Source organism: Durio zibethinus, chromosome 12 (genome assembly GCF_047325235.1).
Source record: "Durio zibethinus cultivar Kanyao isolate XHJ-2024 chromosome 12, ASM4732523v1, whole genome shotgun sequence".
Lineage (NCBI taxonomy): Eukaryota > Viridiplantae > Streptophyta > Magnoliopsida > Malvales > Malvaceae > Durio > Durio zibethinus.
The window spans coordinates 14,505,854-14,522,441 of record NC_143173.1 but is presented as its reverse complement, the minus strand read 5'-3'; the positions used below and the strand labels follow the sequence as shown (position 1 = coordinate 14,522,441).

At 29.5% G+C, this 16,588-nt stretch overlaps 1 long non-coding RNA gene across 1 annotated transcript; it reads left to right on the top strand.

The window, feature by feature from the left end:
• Positions 1-2,570: 2,570 nt before the first annotated feature.
• Positions 2,571-11,879, top strand: LOC149515749 (uncharacterized). Its single transcript, XR_016326273.1, has 3 exons — positions 2,571-3,213; positions 4,899-5,020; positions 8,608-11,879. It is a non-coding gene; the product is annotated as an uncharacterized LOC149515749 (long non-coding RNA).
• Positions 11,880-16,588: the final 4,709 nt, after the last annotated feature.

The window sequence follows — 16,588 nt, the reverse complement described above, 5'->3', positions numbered from 1 at the left end:
TTTTATATATTTTTTTATATTTTATATTATTTTTAATATTTTTTATTGTATTTCATATTTTATATTTTTTATTACATATTTTTTTTGAGCAAGTTGATGTCCACATTTATTATTCAATTAAATAAAATGATTGAATTATTAAAATAATTGAATTATTGAAAAAATTAAATATCTTATATGAATAAAATAATTTTATTATTTTAAAAAATAAAAGATAATTTTCAAACGATAAGATTAAATCATTTATTAGAAATTTTAAATAATTAATTTTTTATTTTTTTATTTTTTATCGTACCATCTCATAACCCGAGCCTTAAGAAAAGAATTCAATAATTTATTAATTAATTTAAAAAAATTTTCATTTATATATTGAATAAATTTATTTAAACAAAAATTATTATTATTTAAATAATTATATGATAAATTATAGTAATTATTTAATATAAAATTATAATTATTCATACAATTTTTAATAAAAAATATAATTATATTTATATAGTATAAAATTATATACGACCACCTCACTCCCCACTAGGCTCTTGGACATTTGTTGTGAAAAGATAAAAGATGAGAGGTCAGCTTTGGCAGGCAGCGGAATCAAGCATTGATTTAATTTGATTTGATTGATGTAATCAGCAAAATAATGCAGCTAATTAGGTGAGGAGTGACCAGTAGTTCGGAACATGCATCTTACTATGATCAATGCCTGTCTTTTATGCATCTTGCACTTTTGAAAATCGGATACAAAAGTCGTTGATACGTTGTTTTTTATATTCAAAAGCAAAAAACAGTAAATAAAGTTTTGAAAAGTCTTATAACATGTTAAAAGTGAACAAAAGAAATTGATCTTTTGAATACTTTGGACCGTACGGATGAACAACACTTGTGTGTGAATAGTATCAATTTAATACCTAAAAGAATTGAAGATATGGATCAAAACTATGTATTCATTATTCTGCTTTTTAATTTTTTTTAATGTTTCTTGTTGACTGTAATTGAATTAAAATGGATAAAGCAATAATATTGGATATGAGTTTGGATTTTTAAATTTTTATTTGGTTTGGAATTAATTAATAGTTATATATTAAATATATGTTTTGAACGATCTGTCTTAAAATTTTGCTAGTTGCTTATTTAAAGAATTTTAAAACTACAAGATTAGGTTTTTGTACATTTGAATCACTTGATTTTTTTAGTAAATAAATTTATTTTTAATTTTTTATTAATTAATTTTTGAAAATTTTATTTATATATTAATAAATTTATTTAAACAAAATTATTATTTAAATAATTATATGATAAATTATTATAATTATTTAATATAAAATTATAATCACTTTTATAAATTTTAACGGTTTTAATAAAAAATTATAATTATAGCTATATAATATAAAATTATATAACTATTTCGGTGTTGATCATCCGCACTAGGCTGTTGGACATTTGTTGTGAAAAGATAGAAGACCAGAGGCTAGCTTTGGCAGACAGCAGGCCTAAGGCATTTGATTTGATTTGATTGCTAGACTCGGAAAAATAATGCAGAAAGTTACGTGAAAAGTGACAAACAGTTCGGAACGTCCATCTTGCTCTGATCAATACCAAACTTCTTTTTTTTTTTAGTGCTGCAATATGCACCGTACCTTTTTCTCTTCGCATTTTAATTTTTTAAAAGTTTTTTAAAGAAAAATTATTTAATTTTTTAAAAATAAAATTTTAAAAAATTTTAATGATTTTCGAAAATGGACCGTACGGATGAATAATACCTTTGTCGGAATCGCAGCAACTTAATGCCTAAAAGAATTGAAGATATGGATCAAAACTATGTTTTCAATAATCTGCTTTTTATTTATTTTTTAATGTTTCTGGTTGACTGTAACATACCAACTAAACAGCACCTACGTTTGGAAGGTACTATGTAACTGAATTAAAATGGATAAAGTAAATACATAGGGTTATGAGTTTGGAATTTTTAAATTTTGTTTGGTTTTGAACCAATTAATAATTATATATTAAATATATGTTTCGAAGGATCCGTGTTAAAATTTTGTTAATCACTTATTCAAAAATTTATAAGGTAAATGATTAGGTTTTTGTACATTTGATTCACTTGCGTTTTTTCAGTAAATAAATTTATTTTTAATTTTTTATTAACTAATTTTTAAATTTATTACTTGTATTTTGAATAAATTTATTAGAATAAAAATTATTATTATTTAAATAATTATATAATAAGTTATTATAATTATTTAACATAAAATTGTAATATAATACTATTTAATAACACTGATGTGATAATGGAGTGTGCTAATTTAATATTTGAAATGGCAAATAAAAATATTGAGTTGACAAAAAATTAGAGTAAATTGAGTATGGGAATAGCTTTTATATGTAAGTACAGTTATTATATAGCAATTGGTGCTATACAGCCTCAAATGGTTTCGTGTTTGTGTTTACCGTGAGGAGGGGAGCTGCTCAACTTTAAGTGAAACCAGACTCCTGATTTCCTCCATCTTCTCTTTCACCCTTTTAATTTGGCTCTATAAAGCATTCTAACCCCTTTTTCCTCTTCTGTCTATCATTTTCATTGTCGTTTGGCTTTTCTGATATGGATGAAAATTTGAGGAGGGCCGCTCAAGAAGGAAATGTTGATGAACTATATGCATCAATCGAAAGAGATTCTAGTTTTTTAAGGCATATTGATGAGATGGAATTTGTTGACACTCCATTACACATAGCTGCAGTTGAAGGATGCATTGATTTTGCAATGGAGATGGTGACCTTAAAACCCACATTTGCTAGGAAGCTAAACCAACAAGGCTTTAGTCCCATTCATCTTGCAGTGGAAAAGGGACATAAAAGAGCTGGTTCTTCTTCTCTTGGAAAATAATAAAGATCTTGTACGTGTCAAAGGGAAGAAGGGTGAGACCCATTGCACTATGCAATAACCAGAAAACACAACCTTGATCTCATAGCTAGATTTTTGGAGTTTTGCCCCGAATGCATTCAAGATGTGACAACTACAAATGAAACCGCTTTGCATATTGCAACGAGAAACAATGAGTTAAAAGCTCTCAAACTCGTATGCGGGATGCTTAGGAGGACCGACTATCGTGAGGATGTGGTGAATCAAAAAGACAGGAATGGGGACACTGCCTTACACGTAGCTGCCCGCGATAATCGCATGAGGTTCAATTTTATCCGAAATCCAAAAAGGTATATTTTTTTTTAATATAGATTATCCATAAAATTTTTTTCATCGAATCGAAAATGTTCATCTCATTTGAAGTTCGATAATTTTTAAAAATTATTTAAAAAAATTTTTTTTCAGCAAAAATTTAATAATTTTAAAAATTTTATCTTGAAAAAAATTTTTTAATAAAAAAAATTCTTTTTAACAAAGGTTCAACAATTTTAAAAATCTCATTTAAAAAAATTCATCTTAGCAAAGATTTAAAAATTTTAAAAATTTTTATCTTGAAAAAGACTCATCTTAGTTCAATAATTTTAAAAATCTCACTTGAAAAAATTTTTCTCAACAGAGGTTAAATAATTTAAAAAATCATCTTTAAAAAGTCTCTTCTTAGCAAAGAGTCAATAATTTTAAAATTTCATTTTGAAAAGGGTTTTTTTTAACAAAGGTTTAACAAATTTAAAATTTTACTTGAAAAAATTCCTATTAATAGAGATTCAATGACTTTAAAAATCATCTTAAAAAAGTTTCTTTCAATAGAAGCTTAACAACTTTAAAAATATCATCTGTTCTTCAAATCGAGTTCTTATATTTGAACAAATAAATTTTTCTTTTTTGAAATTTTTTATTTGATCTTATTTTTCATTAGAAAATAGAAAGTCTCTATCCTTATTAAAACTGCTCATGAATGCATGTACTGAGTGCTCTAAATGCAATGCATGTAATGCAATCAAAATTATTCATTGTAGTAAAAAAGTTTTCGAAATCTCTCGTTTTTTGACTTTTTTTATCAAAATTCTTATATGATCAATCTGTTATTAACATCTAATCACAATATTTTTCTTCTTCGAAAGTCTGCAACATCAATGTCTTGTCATGCTTTTCTCATTCTTTTTCATTTGTCTTTGTCCACTTTTAAAAAGTAATGCTAAGATCTTTTATGTTTGTTTTTTTCATTATTTTAAGTCCAAAATCAATAAAATGCAATCACACATTTTTTCTATTCATATGACGGACAAAAAATGAGAATAAAGGAATGGATATGTGTTATTTTCAAATGAAAGATAGCATATTTTATTAGATTGGTAACAAGTGTATGGTAAATTATTTGAGTTAAAACAAAGGTGCTCAAACAATGATCATAAGATAATCATGAATAAAATATTCTTAGATTCTTTTTTTAAAACTAAATTAGATGATTTTTTTGATCCTTTAGAGTTCATAAAATTACACTTGCCCTTGTATTGTGGAATGATATTTTTTCTTCGCATTCAAATCGCCTTTTTCAGGTTTTCAGTTTAGATAAGTCATTATTTTTTATTTTTTACTTTTTTTTATTTTTTTTCTTTCAAGCAAAATATTATTTCACAGCATCTGAGTTTATCGGAGTAGGTAAATCACTTTCGTCAATCTCTGTCAAAATCAATGTCCCACCAGAAAAGGTCTTTTTCACCACATACGGATTTTTTCAATTTGGTGTCCATTTTTTCGATTATCATGTTGATTTGAAAAGATTTTTTTCAGCACTAAATCTCTTTTCCTAAAGCAACGGATAAATTTTTTTGTCATGTGCTCTCATCATCCTCTTTTGATATCTTTTGATATATTGATCATGACAAAGTGCTGTAAGTTTTTTCTTTTCAATGGGGTTTAACTACTCGTAGCGATTTTGAACCCATTCTGCTTCCTCTAACTCTACCTCCATCAGAATTCTCAGCAAGGAAATTTTTGCTTTGACCGGCAGCATAGCTTCCATTCCATATACCAAAGAGAATGAAATGGCCCCAGTAGATGTTCGGACTGATGTTCTATAAGCATGCAAAGTAAAAGGTAACTTCTCATGCCAATCTTTATAAGTATAGTCATTTTTTTTAAGATTTTTTTGATATTCTTGTTTGCAACCTCTACTACCTCATTCATCTTTGGAAGATATAGTGTCGAATTACGGTGACCAATCTTGAACTAAGTGCAAATTTCATTCATTATTTTGCTATTCAAATTTTTGGTATTATAAAAAATAATTCTTTAGAAGTCTATATCTTCATATTATCTCTTTTTTTATGAATTTGCATACCATAGATCGGGTCACACTAGCATATGATGCGATTTTTACCCATTTTGTAAAGTAATCAATCATCACAAAGATGAATATATATTCATTTGAAGCTTTTGGAGTGATGGGACCAATGACATTCATACCCCATATAGAGAATTGTCACGAAAGAGTCAAAACATGTAATGTTGTTGGAGGAGTGTAGATCTTATCAGCATAGATCTGACACTTATGGCATTTTTTGACATAATCAATACAATCACTCTCTATTGTCAATCAATAGTATTCAGCCCTCATAATTTATTTAGCCATCATATGACCATTTGCATGTGTCTCACAAACTCTATCATGCACTTTTTCAATAATCTTTTTCACTTCAGTTGCATTCACACATCTTAAGAATACTTGATCTCGACCCCTTTTATAGAGGACGTCTCTATCAAGAAAGAAACTCATAGCCAATCTTTCAATAGTTCTCTTATCGTTTTCTGTTACATGTTCTAGGTATTATTGGCTTTTAATGTATTGCATGATGTCATGATACCATGACTTCCCATCAACTTCTTTTTTAACACCTGAATAATGTGCTGGTTCATCCATCACATTCAGCTTAATGGGTTGGATTTCAGTAGTTGCATTTATTTTAATCATTACAGTTAAAGTAGTCAGTGCATCAGCAATTTGATTTTTCTCTCTAGGTAAATGCTCAAATTGAACTTCTTCGAATCGTTTAACCAATTGAAAGATGTACTTATGGTACCGTATCAATTTAGAATCTCTGATTTCTCATTTTCCTCGTAATTGATAGATGACTAGAGTTGAATCTCTAAACACAATTAATACTTTGATTTTTTTTTCAACTGCTACTTGCAGACCCATAACACATGCCTCATACTCAGTCACATTATTTGTGTAATTAAAATTTAATCTGACTGTAATGGGATAATAGTGCCCATCGAGAGATATTAAAATTACTCTAATACCATGACCTAAAGCATTAGCAGTTCCATCAAAATACATCTTTCAAGACTCTTCAACAAGTTCATTTTCTTCAATGACCATCACATTTTCATCAGGAAACTCCAGGTTCATTAGTTTATAATTTTCAACAGCACGATCAGCAAGAAACTCAGTTACGGTACTTTTTTTTATAGCTTTTTGAGTCACATAAATGATATCATATTCTGAAAAGCATAACTTGCCACCGCGATATTCTTTCTGTCAATAAGGGTTTTTCGAATATATACTTAATAGGATCCAACTTTGCTTTAAGCCAAGTAATGTAATAAAGCATGTATTGTCAAGCCTTCAAGTCGTCCAGGCTAATGCACAACATATCTTCTCTAATGGTGAATACTTGGACTCATAATCAGTGAATTTTTTGCTCAAGTAGTATATTGCTCATTTTTTTCTGTCAATTTCATCGTTTTGCCCCAGCACACATCTCATAAAATTTTCATGTACTGTTAACTATAAGATCAAAGGCTTTCTTGGAACAGGTGGTACCAATATGGGCGAATTTGATAAGTATTTTTTGATTTTGTCAAAAGCTTTTTGACATTCATTATTTCATTCTCCTGGATCATATTTTTTAAGAAACTTAAAAATAGGATCGCACTTGTAGGTGAGTTGAGAGATGAAACGAGCAATATAGTTCAGTCTTTCTAGGAAATCTTATATTTTTTTTGGGGTACGAGGATGAGGTAAGTTCTGGATGGCTTGTACCTTACTCGGGTGCATTTCGATTTCTTTTTCATTGACCACAAAGCCCAATAGTTTTTTTGATTTGGCACTAAATGTACATTTAGTAAGATTCAACTTCAATTGAAATCTTTTCAATCTGTCAAACAGCTTTTTGAGATTAACTACATGATCTTTTCTTTCACGAGATTTTACAATCATATCATTCACATATACCTCTACTTTTTTATGCATCATATCATAAAAGAGAGTCACCATTACTCTTTGATAAGTGGTACTAGCATATTTCAACCCAAAAGGCATGATTTTGTAACAGAATGTCTCTCACATGATCACAAATGTAGTTTTTTTCATATTATCTTAAGCCATCTTAATCTGATTATAGCATGAGAAGTCATCTATAGAGAAAAATATGAAATGCTTAGCAATATTATCCACTAGAGTATCGATGTGAGGTAGAGGAAAGTTATCCTTAGGGTTTGCCTTATTCAGATCTCGATAATCGACACACATTCTCACTTTTTCATCCTTTTTAGGAACTGGTACTATGTTGGCTACCCATTCAGGATATTTTATCATCTTCAAAAATCCAACATCAAATTGTTTTTTCACTTCCTTTTTAATTTTCAGCAGCATCTCTGGTTTCATACGCCTTAATTTTTGCTACATCGACTTATATCCTGATTTTAAAGGTAACTTGTGCTCTAAAATATCAGTGCTGAGTCTTGGCATATCCTGGTAAGTTCACGCGAATACATCTACATATTCTCAGAGTAGCTCTTTTAGCTTCTGTCTTTCAACTGGTAAAAGAGATATACTAACTTTAACCTCTTTTCTATTTTTACCATCTCTCCAATTTACTAATTCAGTAATTTTTTGGTGGGATTCAATTGGCTTATCTTCATATTCTATTAATTTTAACAAATCAAAAGGCAGTGTGTAGTTATCTGAATCTTTCTCATTATCAAGTTCATCAACATGAATTAAGTTTTCGAAATCAAATCTAAGATTATTGCTATGATTATCTTCGTGTTCATTGTTTGTGACCTTGTAAAGGGTAAGATGAAGAGAATATTAGCACACAAAAATGAAATGACAAGAAAATGACGAAAAGAAAAGAATGAAAAGTAAAATAAAGATGAAAACAATAAAAGAAATGCTGATACATCTTCTAAGTCTTATTAAAACAACAAACATAAACACACTATAAAAGATCTCCTCATACTCGTAGAAAGTAATTAGGGATTTAAAGTTTTACAATACATTATTTTTTCAAAGTTTTAAAGGTAACAGGCAGCTCTATAACTTTTCAATTATCCAGCTCAAAATTTGAAGGACAAAGGTACACAAATTGCTCTTCACTTTGGCTCTTCTTTTTTTCATCATCCACCATTTGAATGGTCAGCTCTGAAAATTCTTTCATGAATCCTGCACTTAGGGCTTTCAGTAAATCTGGATAAATATATTCTCTCGAGTGAAAAGAATCATAGAGATATGAAATGACCATAAGCTCTGACTCCGACTCATATCCCCTAAGATTAACTATCCTCTTATCTCTTTTCTCATTCACCATTCTTATTCTGTTCCTTTTTGTTGGCTTATATCTTAAGCCAAATCTGTCTCTCTTTTTATATATGACCGATGGCTTCATGATTTTTTACAGGTTCTTCCCAAGTCCAACTTGAGATCCTCATCCCATCTTGGTAAGCTGTTTGACTACCATTTTAGTTGTCGTAGATAAGTATGGTAAATACAATTTAGATCCTTCAACTATATATATTGCATTGACAATCTCGAAGATTCTATAAAAGCATTTCAGAGTTTCATCTGCTGATTTCACATAAGGAGTATTTATCGATTGAGTTACTAATAAATCTTCTTCTCCTATCACACATGTTAGCTTTCTATCAACAATGAATTTGACTTTTTGATGTAATGAGAATGGAACAGCACCTGTCATATGGATCCATAGCCTACCTAATAAACAACTGTATGAAGGAGAGATGTTCATAACTTGAAATTTCATGTTGAAAGTACTTGGGTCAATCTGTAATGGCATTTTTATCTCCTAGCACCTCTCTTTGGGTTCCATCAAAGGCTCTCACTATCATATGACTAGGTTTCATATAAGATCCATCAACAGAGAGTTTTACCAGAGTAGTCAAAGGCATAACATTGATAGATGAGTCATTATTAATCAAAACTTTAGCCATTATATGATCTTTACATTTCACAGTAATGTGAAGAGCCTTGATACTTCTTCGACCTTCAGGAGGAATCTCTTCATCACTAAAAGAGATATAATTTGAAATTATCAGATTGTTAACAAGTTATTTCACATATTTAATAGAAGTATTGTGAGATACATATACTTGATTTAGCACCTTTAGCAAAGCATTACGGTGCCACTCTAAACTGAGCAATAATGACAATAGCGAAATTCTAGCGACATTTTGTTAAGCCATTCTACTACACTATACTCGTTATGTTTTATTAACTTTAAAAATTTACATGCTTCACTCTTAGAGATTGGCTTCTGACATTCTTTTTCTGAGGCTACGTCAAGACCACTCTGACTTTTTTTTTCTCCTACATTGACATTCTTTTTTCTAGCTTTTTCTAGAGCCTCTGGGGTATAACACCTCTTACTTTGAGTCATGCCTCTTACGTCCGTTATGTTTGTAATATTTGGGTTGACTATAACATCACAATCATACTTTCATGATACTACTTTATCATTCTGATATGAAAAAGATCTAGGAACTTTAATTATCACATTGATCGGGATGTGGGTTTTTCTGGCCTCAATTTTGACTTCTCATCATAATAAATTATTACTGATCTACGCATAAATTTATTCTTTGAATCAATGGTAGATATTTTAGCTTTCATCAACTCTTCTCTTTTTTTGTGAAACTCTATTCGATCCATATCCATCAATTTTTGCACTTCTTGATAGAATTGGTGACAATTCTCGATAGAATGCCCCAAAGCACCTTTGTGAAAGTCACATCTTTCAATTAAATTAATTGTTTCAGAGTGATTTTGAAACTTTACTAGTTTTAACATGTCAGCTTTGACCAAAGCTTCAAATACTTTAACCATCGAAGTTTTAACTTTTTTTACCCTTTTCTTCACATAGCTTGCTTGCCCATCAATCAAAGCATTTATTAATGGTTTAGTATAATTCAACAGAGGGTTTTCATTAACATTTGGAGTTCTTTTTTGGCTGGTATCAAAATGTAACACCCCTTAATTGATTAACCCCTGCACTTTATGCTTCAAAGTAGTACAGTTCTCAATAGAATGACTTGGATTCTTATAGTGATAATCACAATATGCATTGAGATCATACCATTTAGAAAATAGGGGTTTCAAAGGCTCAATAATAATAGGAGCTAATAAATATTTCTCGATAAGTTAAAGGTATAGATATGTGTATGTCATGGGTATGAGATCGAACGTGATTTTTTTTTTAGTAATTCTCAAGGCTCTCAAAACATTATTAGGATTAAATCTCCATTTTGGTCTGGTGGTGTAGCAGGACGATTGTAGGTGGGTATATGAAAAGATGACTGAAAATAGAGTAAATAAGTTGATTGTGGTAATAGTTGGTATGACTGGTATGGATAAGGAATAGATGTAATATTATTTATGGAAGGGTAATGGGTTTGGTAGACTGGTGTAGGATAAGGTGTGAAACCTTTGAATTATTGTCCCACATAGTTCACTGCTTGAGCTTTATTATCTTTCTTTTTAGGAGCTCCGTCTTTCTTTGCTTCACTTATCTCTCTTGTATTGAGCTTACCGTTTTTTATGATATTTTTAATGATCTCACTTGATATCACCATATCTGTAAAGTTTTTGATTGCATTGCCTATCAATCTCTCATAGTACGATATTTTCATGATGTTCACAAATAAAACAGTTTTTTTTTTCAGTAAGAGAAAGTTGAGCTTATGCAGCCATGTCTCTCTATCTTTGTGCATATTTTTTGAAGCTCTCAGTTGCTTTCTTTTTCATACATTGTAAAGATAGACGATCTTGAGCTAAATTTTTGACATGCTGATATTATGTAAGAAATGCCCTTGTACGCTCTTGTTAGGAATAAATACGAGTGCTATCTAGTTGGACATACCATCTAGCTGCAGATCTCGTAAGGTTATCTTGAAATATGTACTTTAATAACTTATCGTCATGAGTATGTGCTGTCATCTTAAGATAATACATAGTGATATGAATCATTGGATATTTCATGCTATCGTATTTTTTAAATTCAGGGACCTTAAATTTTGATGAAATGACCACATCTGAAACTAAACAAAGGTCAGCCACATTTGTTGAGTCATAAAAATTTATTTCCTCTACAGCCCTAAGCCTTTCTTTCAATAACTTCATATTCTTCTGGGCACTGGTATCTTTCACTTTTTTAGTTGTCTGTATCTCTAATTTTTTCTTTTTTTGAGATCATTCAAACTGGGAACTAAGATCAGCTCAGGTGGTTTTTTCATTACAACGGGATTAACAAAATTTTAAAATTATCTTGGAACAAGTGTGGATGTCATTCTTAGATAAGGATTGGGATATCCACCAGGAGTAGGAATTGGCAGTCTAATTCCTTAAGAAGGTTGAGTCGATCGTAGCTCAAACCCTGGAGGGTAGAAGGATCTACCATATTTGGCAATTGCTCTTAAAAGTTACGATTTTCTTCCATTACTTTTCCCTTATCAAGTTTCATGAACATATTCATTGTTGTACTGAGATCCCCTCTTAGTTCTTCTTGAACTTTTTTTATTCTCTCAAATCGACTGGCCTATTCTTGCTCCATGATTCTTGTCTGAGTCCTGGTATTATATGAATGACTAGTAGGTTGGGTCAAAATTTTTGATGGGCGAGCTATTTTTGAACCTTTATTATCACAAAATTTTTTTATTTAAAAAAAAAGAAAAAAAATTAGAATGCTATGTGTTAAAAATTTTATTTTTCACTTATTTTATGAAAAATGATGTACATGATGCATGAAAGCAAGTGCGAGATATTTGCTCTTGGATGAATTTCAATATTAGAAATTTTTATTGATTCCTTATAACTTTTATTACATGAGATTTACTATCATAGAGTTATATCCATAGAAGCGTTTGACTTGTTCATAATAGTCATTTACCTCATCTAGAAAGTTCACTAGGTGTTGTCCACATTCTCCTATGGGATTAACTTCTCTTCTTAATGCTTCTACCTTTTCAATCATCTCTCATGCTTTCTTCACTACCTTACAAACTTGATTGTCAAGTGCTTTATGTACTGTTGCCTCCCTAAGCTTTTTGTCTTCCATCTCATGTGAGCATCCCTTTCTATGCCACTCATCTATTATTAGGCATCGTTTCTCAGAATACCTAAGAATCTCATCCTTGAAGGTCCGAATTTACTTTTCATAAAAATTATATCATGCATGCAATGCAAATAATAACATGATGCACACGTTTTATTTTTTTATTTTTAGAAATTTTATTAATTTTTATTATTATTCTTATTTAAAAGAAATGAAGAATAGAGAAGGTTTTATTGTATTGAAGATTTTCTATAAATATTTCAATACATTGATAATATTTAAGAAAAAATCTTCTCACCTAGGAATTTTTTAAAGCATCTCTACTCGAAGTACTTTTGGAATCCCATCATCGAACAAAATTTTTTTTCCTCATTTTTTATTACCTATTTTTATTTATTAGTTAATTTTATTATTATTATTTTATAAGAAAATTTTTTTTTATAAATACTCCAATACACTAGTAGTTTTTAAAAAATCTTCTCACCTAAAGATTTCGTAGGTATCACTACTCGGAGTATCTTTGAATCTCATCGTCGAACAAAAATTTCTTTTTTTTCTTATTTTTTATCATTTTTTATTATTTTATAAGATTTATTCTAAAATTAATATAATTAGAAAAAACTTTTATTATATATTTTATTATTAATTATTATTATAAAACAACAAAAAATTATTCTGTTAAATTTAAACATTTTAACATGCATAAATATTAAGAATAATAACTAAAATAACAAAAATAATATTAAAATAAATTTTTTTTTTACCTGAACCTAATCGATCAACAGTTCGATCAAGCCGCAGTTTGGTCCGGTGATTCGATCGGGTTCAACGGTTCGATTTGGCGGTTCTATCGCGTTTAACAGTTCAGTTACGGTTCGTATTAGGTTCAGCGGTTCAGTTTCGGTTCAGTTAGACCGATCAAAGGCTGATGGAGAAGCAAGTCACGGGTCGGGTGTGCGACCCCGGGTGTGGTCGCGGGTTGACGCGCGGATCCTAGGTGCTTAAAACGATGTCATTTAGGGTCTTTATTGAAACGATATCGTTTTGGTTTTGGTAGTTTATATAAAAATGTGCTAAATTTTTTTTCGATCATTCTCTCCTTTTTCTCAGAAAAAATGCTTTTTTTTAGGCCGACTAGAGCTGGTGGCAGTCAACCGTGACGGCAGCCGTGATCCTGTCGGCGACGACCTCCGACTGCTATTGTCGGTGTCAAAAAATTTTAAAAAATACCCACAAACTTCTTTCGACCTCCTAAACACAGATCTGACCTTTTTTTCACCAAAAGAATCCCCAATTCCCTAGATATGCTCTTGAAGTTTCGGTGAAACGATTTTTTTTTTATGTATTCTGACTTTTTTATTTTTTGTTGAAACTGACTTTGTTTGTTTTCTTTGTGCATGAAGCTTCTAGGCACTAAGTTTCTCCCTACGGGGAGGACTGTGTTGACTTTTTTTTTTTTAGGCAGAAAACTCCCCTTTTTTTTTTGCAGCTTCCTTCATCATTTTTTGTGTTCGACCAGGAGCTCATTTATAGAGCTGCGACAATGCCTTGTGCTTGAGGGAGTGGCATAGGGCATGGCATGGGGTGCAAGCACAAGCTCCATGCCTCTTTATTTCTTTTATATTATCTGGTGGTAGGGTACGATGGCTAGGAGCCTAGGGGAGGGTAGTGAATAGGGTATGGGTGAGGGATGAGTGGTAGGGTATAATGATAGTGGTGCCGAAAAAGACATCATTGTCATCCCTCATTTTTTTTTGTTCTTTTTTTTTTTATCTTGTATTTTGTATTTAATAATATTTTTTTTTTTTACTGAAAAATGTCGATGTCCATAGTGGCAACTTAATAAATATCATCACAATTCAATAGTGATGAAGTTATTTGTGATGACAAATGATGACTTTAAATTGGTCGCTATAATTTTAGTGACTAAATTTTTTATTTTTAGTAATAATTTTTTTCTCTACAAAAAATATTATTTCTTGTAGTGGCTGGCTTGTTCATACTATGTCTTTCCCTTTTATTCTTTTGGTACAATGGTTTAGAGCTTGTTAATAGCACTTTCTAACACCATTTTAGAAGAAAAAGGAGAGTATTAATGTAAAAGAAATTTAAAAAAACAAAAACGATTTAAGCTGAACATCTATTTTCAATTCCAAACCCTAATAAGCGCCCAACATGTGTTAGCCTTTTCAAAATATTGAAAAATCCTGATGATATTGCAGTGCTGATCATATCACCAAAAAAAAAAAAAACACTTATACATAACATTTCCAAACCAATCTACATTTTTTCCTCAAAATGCAAACCTTTACTAAAAATCTACATCAAATAGTTACATGCATAAAGGCAATTGCATTTTGCATTTCTATATATAATTTTTTTGCCAAAGAAACCAACTTTGCCATAATGCAAGTAAAATAACCTTCTTTTAACAAAACTATAAAAACCCGAAATCTCGAAATTAAAAAAAAAAAGAAAAGCAAACCTTCACTAAAAATCTATATCAAATAGTTATAGGATTAATGATTAGAGTAAAGATTCCCTTACACTATACAGTGTAAAAATAATTAAAGTTTATATATAATTTTTTATATTTTCTTAATCTAATTGTTGGATTAATAATTTATTTTAGATTATTATATTGTTGACATCAATAAAAGTTTCAAATCGTTAAACATATATAAGAAAAAAAATCTAGTATTCTTGATCAACACTTGATATGTTCAAATTGACTTAAAATTTTATATACATGAAGATAATAAATAGATTATTAAATTTATTTGTAGGTTTATTATAAGATGAAAGAAAAGTTTGTTTTGTGCTCACAGCATGGCTTGCTGTTGGCAATGGTAAGGTCATGCTAGATGTTGTCCCAAGGATATTGGGATTCTGAACTTAATTTTCTTGCTATTGTGCTCAGCATCACCATTTTTTTCTCAGCTCACTTTCTTTAGAAAAAGCGCACACACTTGTCCATCGTATCTCCTCTACCTTTTCAGGCTTTCTTCAATAAACTGTACATTTTCTCAACCCCACTCTCTCACTTTCTTTTTACATATTATCAGATCTCGAATGCTAATGTGACGCTTAATGTCATATTAAAATATATTAAAAATATGTTATGATATATAATTAAAGATTTAAATTTATATTTTTAAGATATTTTTTATAAGATAAAATTATGAAAATTTTGAATTAAAACAAATAATACATCGTATATTGAGTGTGAATCCCAACAAATGATATTAGAGCTAATTACTGATTAATAAAAATTAAATACTACATAGAGAGCAATTTCTAAAAATCCTAGCATTTAGTATGATTTTTGGTTACGTAATTTTATATGTGTTTTGTGTTGGGCTTGACAATAAAGTTAATTTTTAATGGATGAAAATTTATGATACCTCAATTTCATATCTAAATGGTTTGAAAATCTGACATAATATATAACTAGAAACTTAAATTTATACTTATAAAATATTTTGTACAGGACAAAATTATAAAATTTTTGAAATAAAACAGATAATATCTTCCAAGTTAATTATAAATCTCCACACCTAATCACTTAAATTAAAAATCCAACATTTTATCATAATAAATCATGCAACTGTTGGCCTCTCTCAATCTTTTGTCCATTGAAAGCTGCTTAAATATTTGCTCTTGTAAACAAATCTGATGATATTTTTTATTTAAATTCAGTTGCTTATTTGGTAATGGAAGTATTTTAAAAAATTATTACAACTACAATAATAATAATAATAATAATAAAGAAATAAATGAGAACACATCACATAATTTCTTGCACCAAACAAATAATTTTGTTTTTTTACAAAAAAAAAAAAAATGGAAACCAAAGAGATTGAAGAAAGGAAATATATAGCAAATGAAATGTTAAGAATCAAAACCTAATTTTAGAAGAATTTACTTTTTAATAAAAGTGAGTGAACTGTTTCAGTTAAACCCATATTTAAACAAAAATTCATGCTTTTGATTAGCAGGGTTCCTCTTTTTCTTTATCTATTTGACAGTTTTAATTTTCTTTAATGTCAATTTTCTTTTTTGATGATTACAAATAAAGTTTATCTTAGCAATAAATAGTATATTTCAAATAAAGTTTATGCTAAAATGAAAATATAAATTCAAATAATAATAATTTAAAATGCAACTTTTTATAGAAAGTAGAAACCAAGAAGTGCGTAAGTTAACTACCATTTTCCTTAGAGGTGAGATAGGGTGGTTAAGGTTAAACGACTTGAATCATGAGAATTAATTTGTAGACGAAAATTGAATTTTCCTCCACTTGCTTTGTCTACCT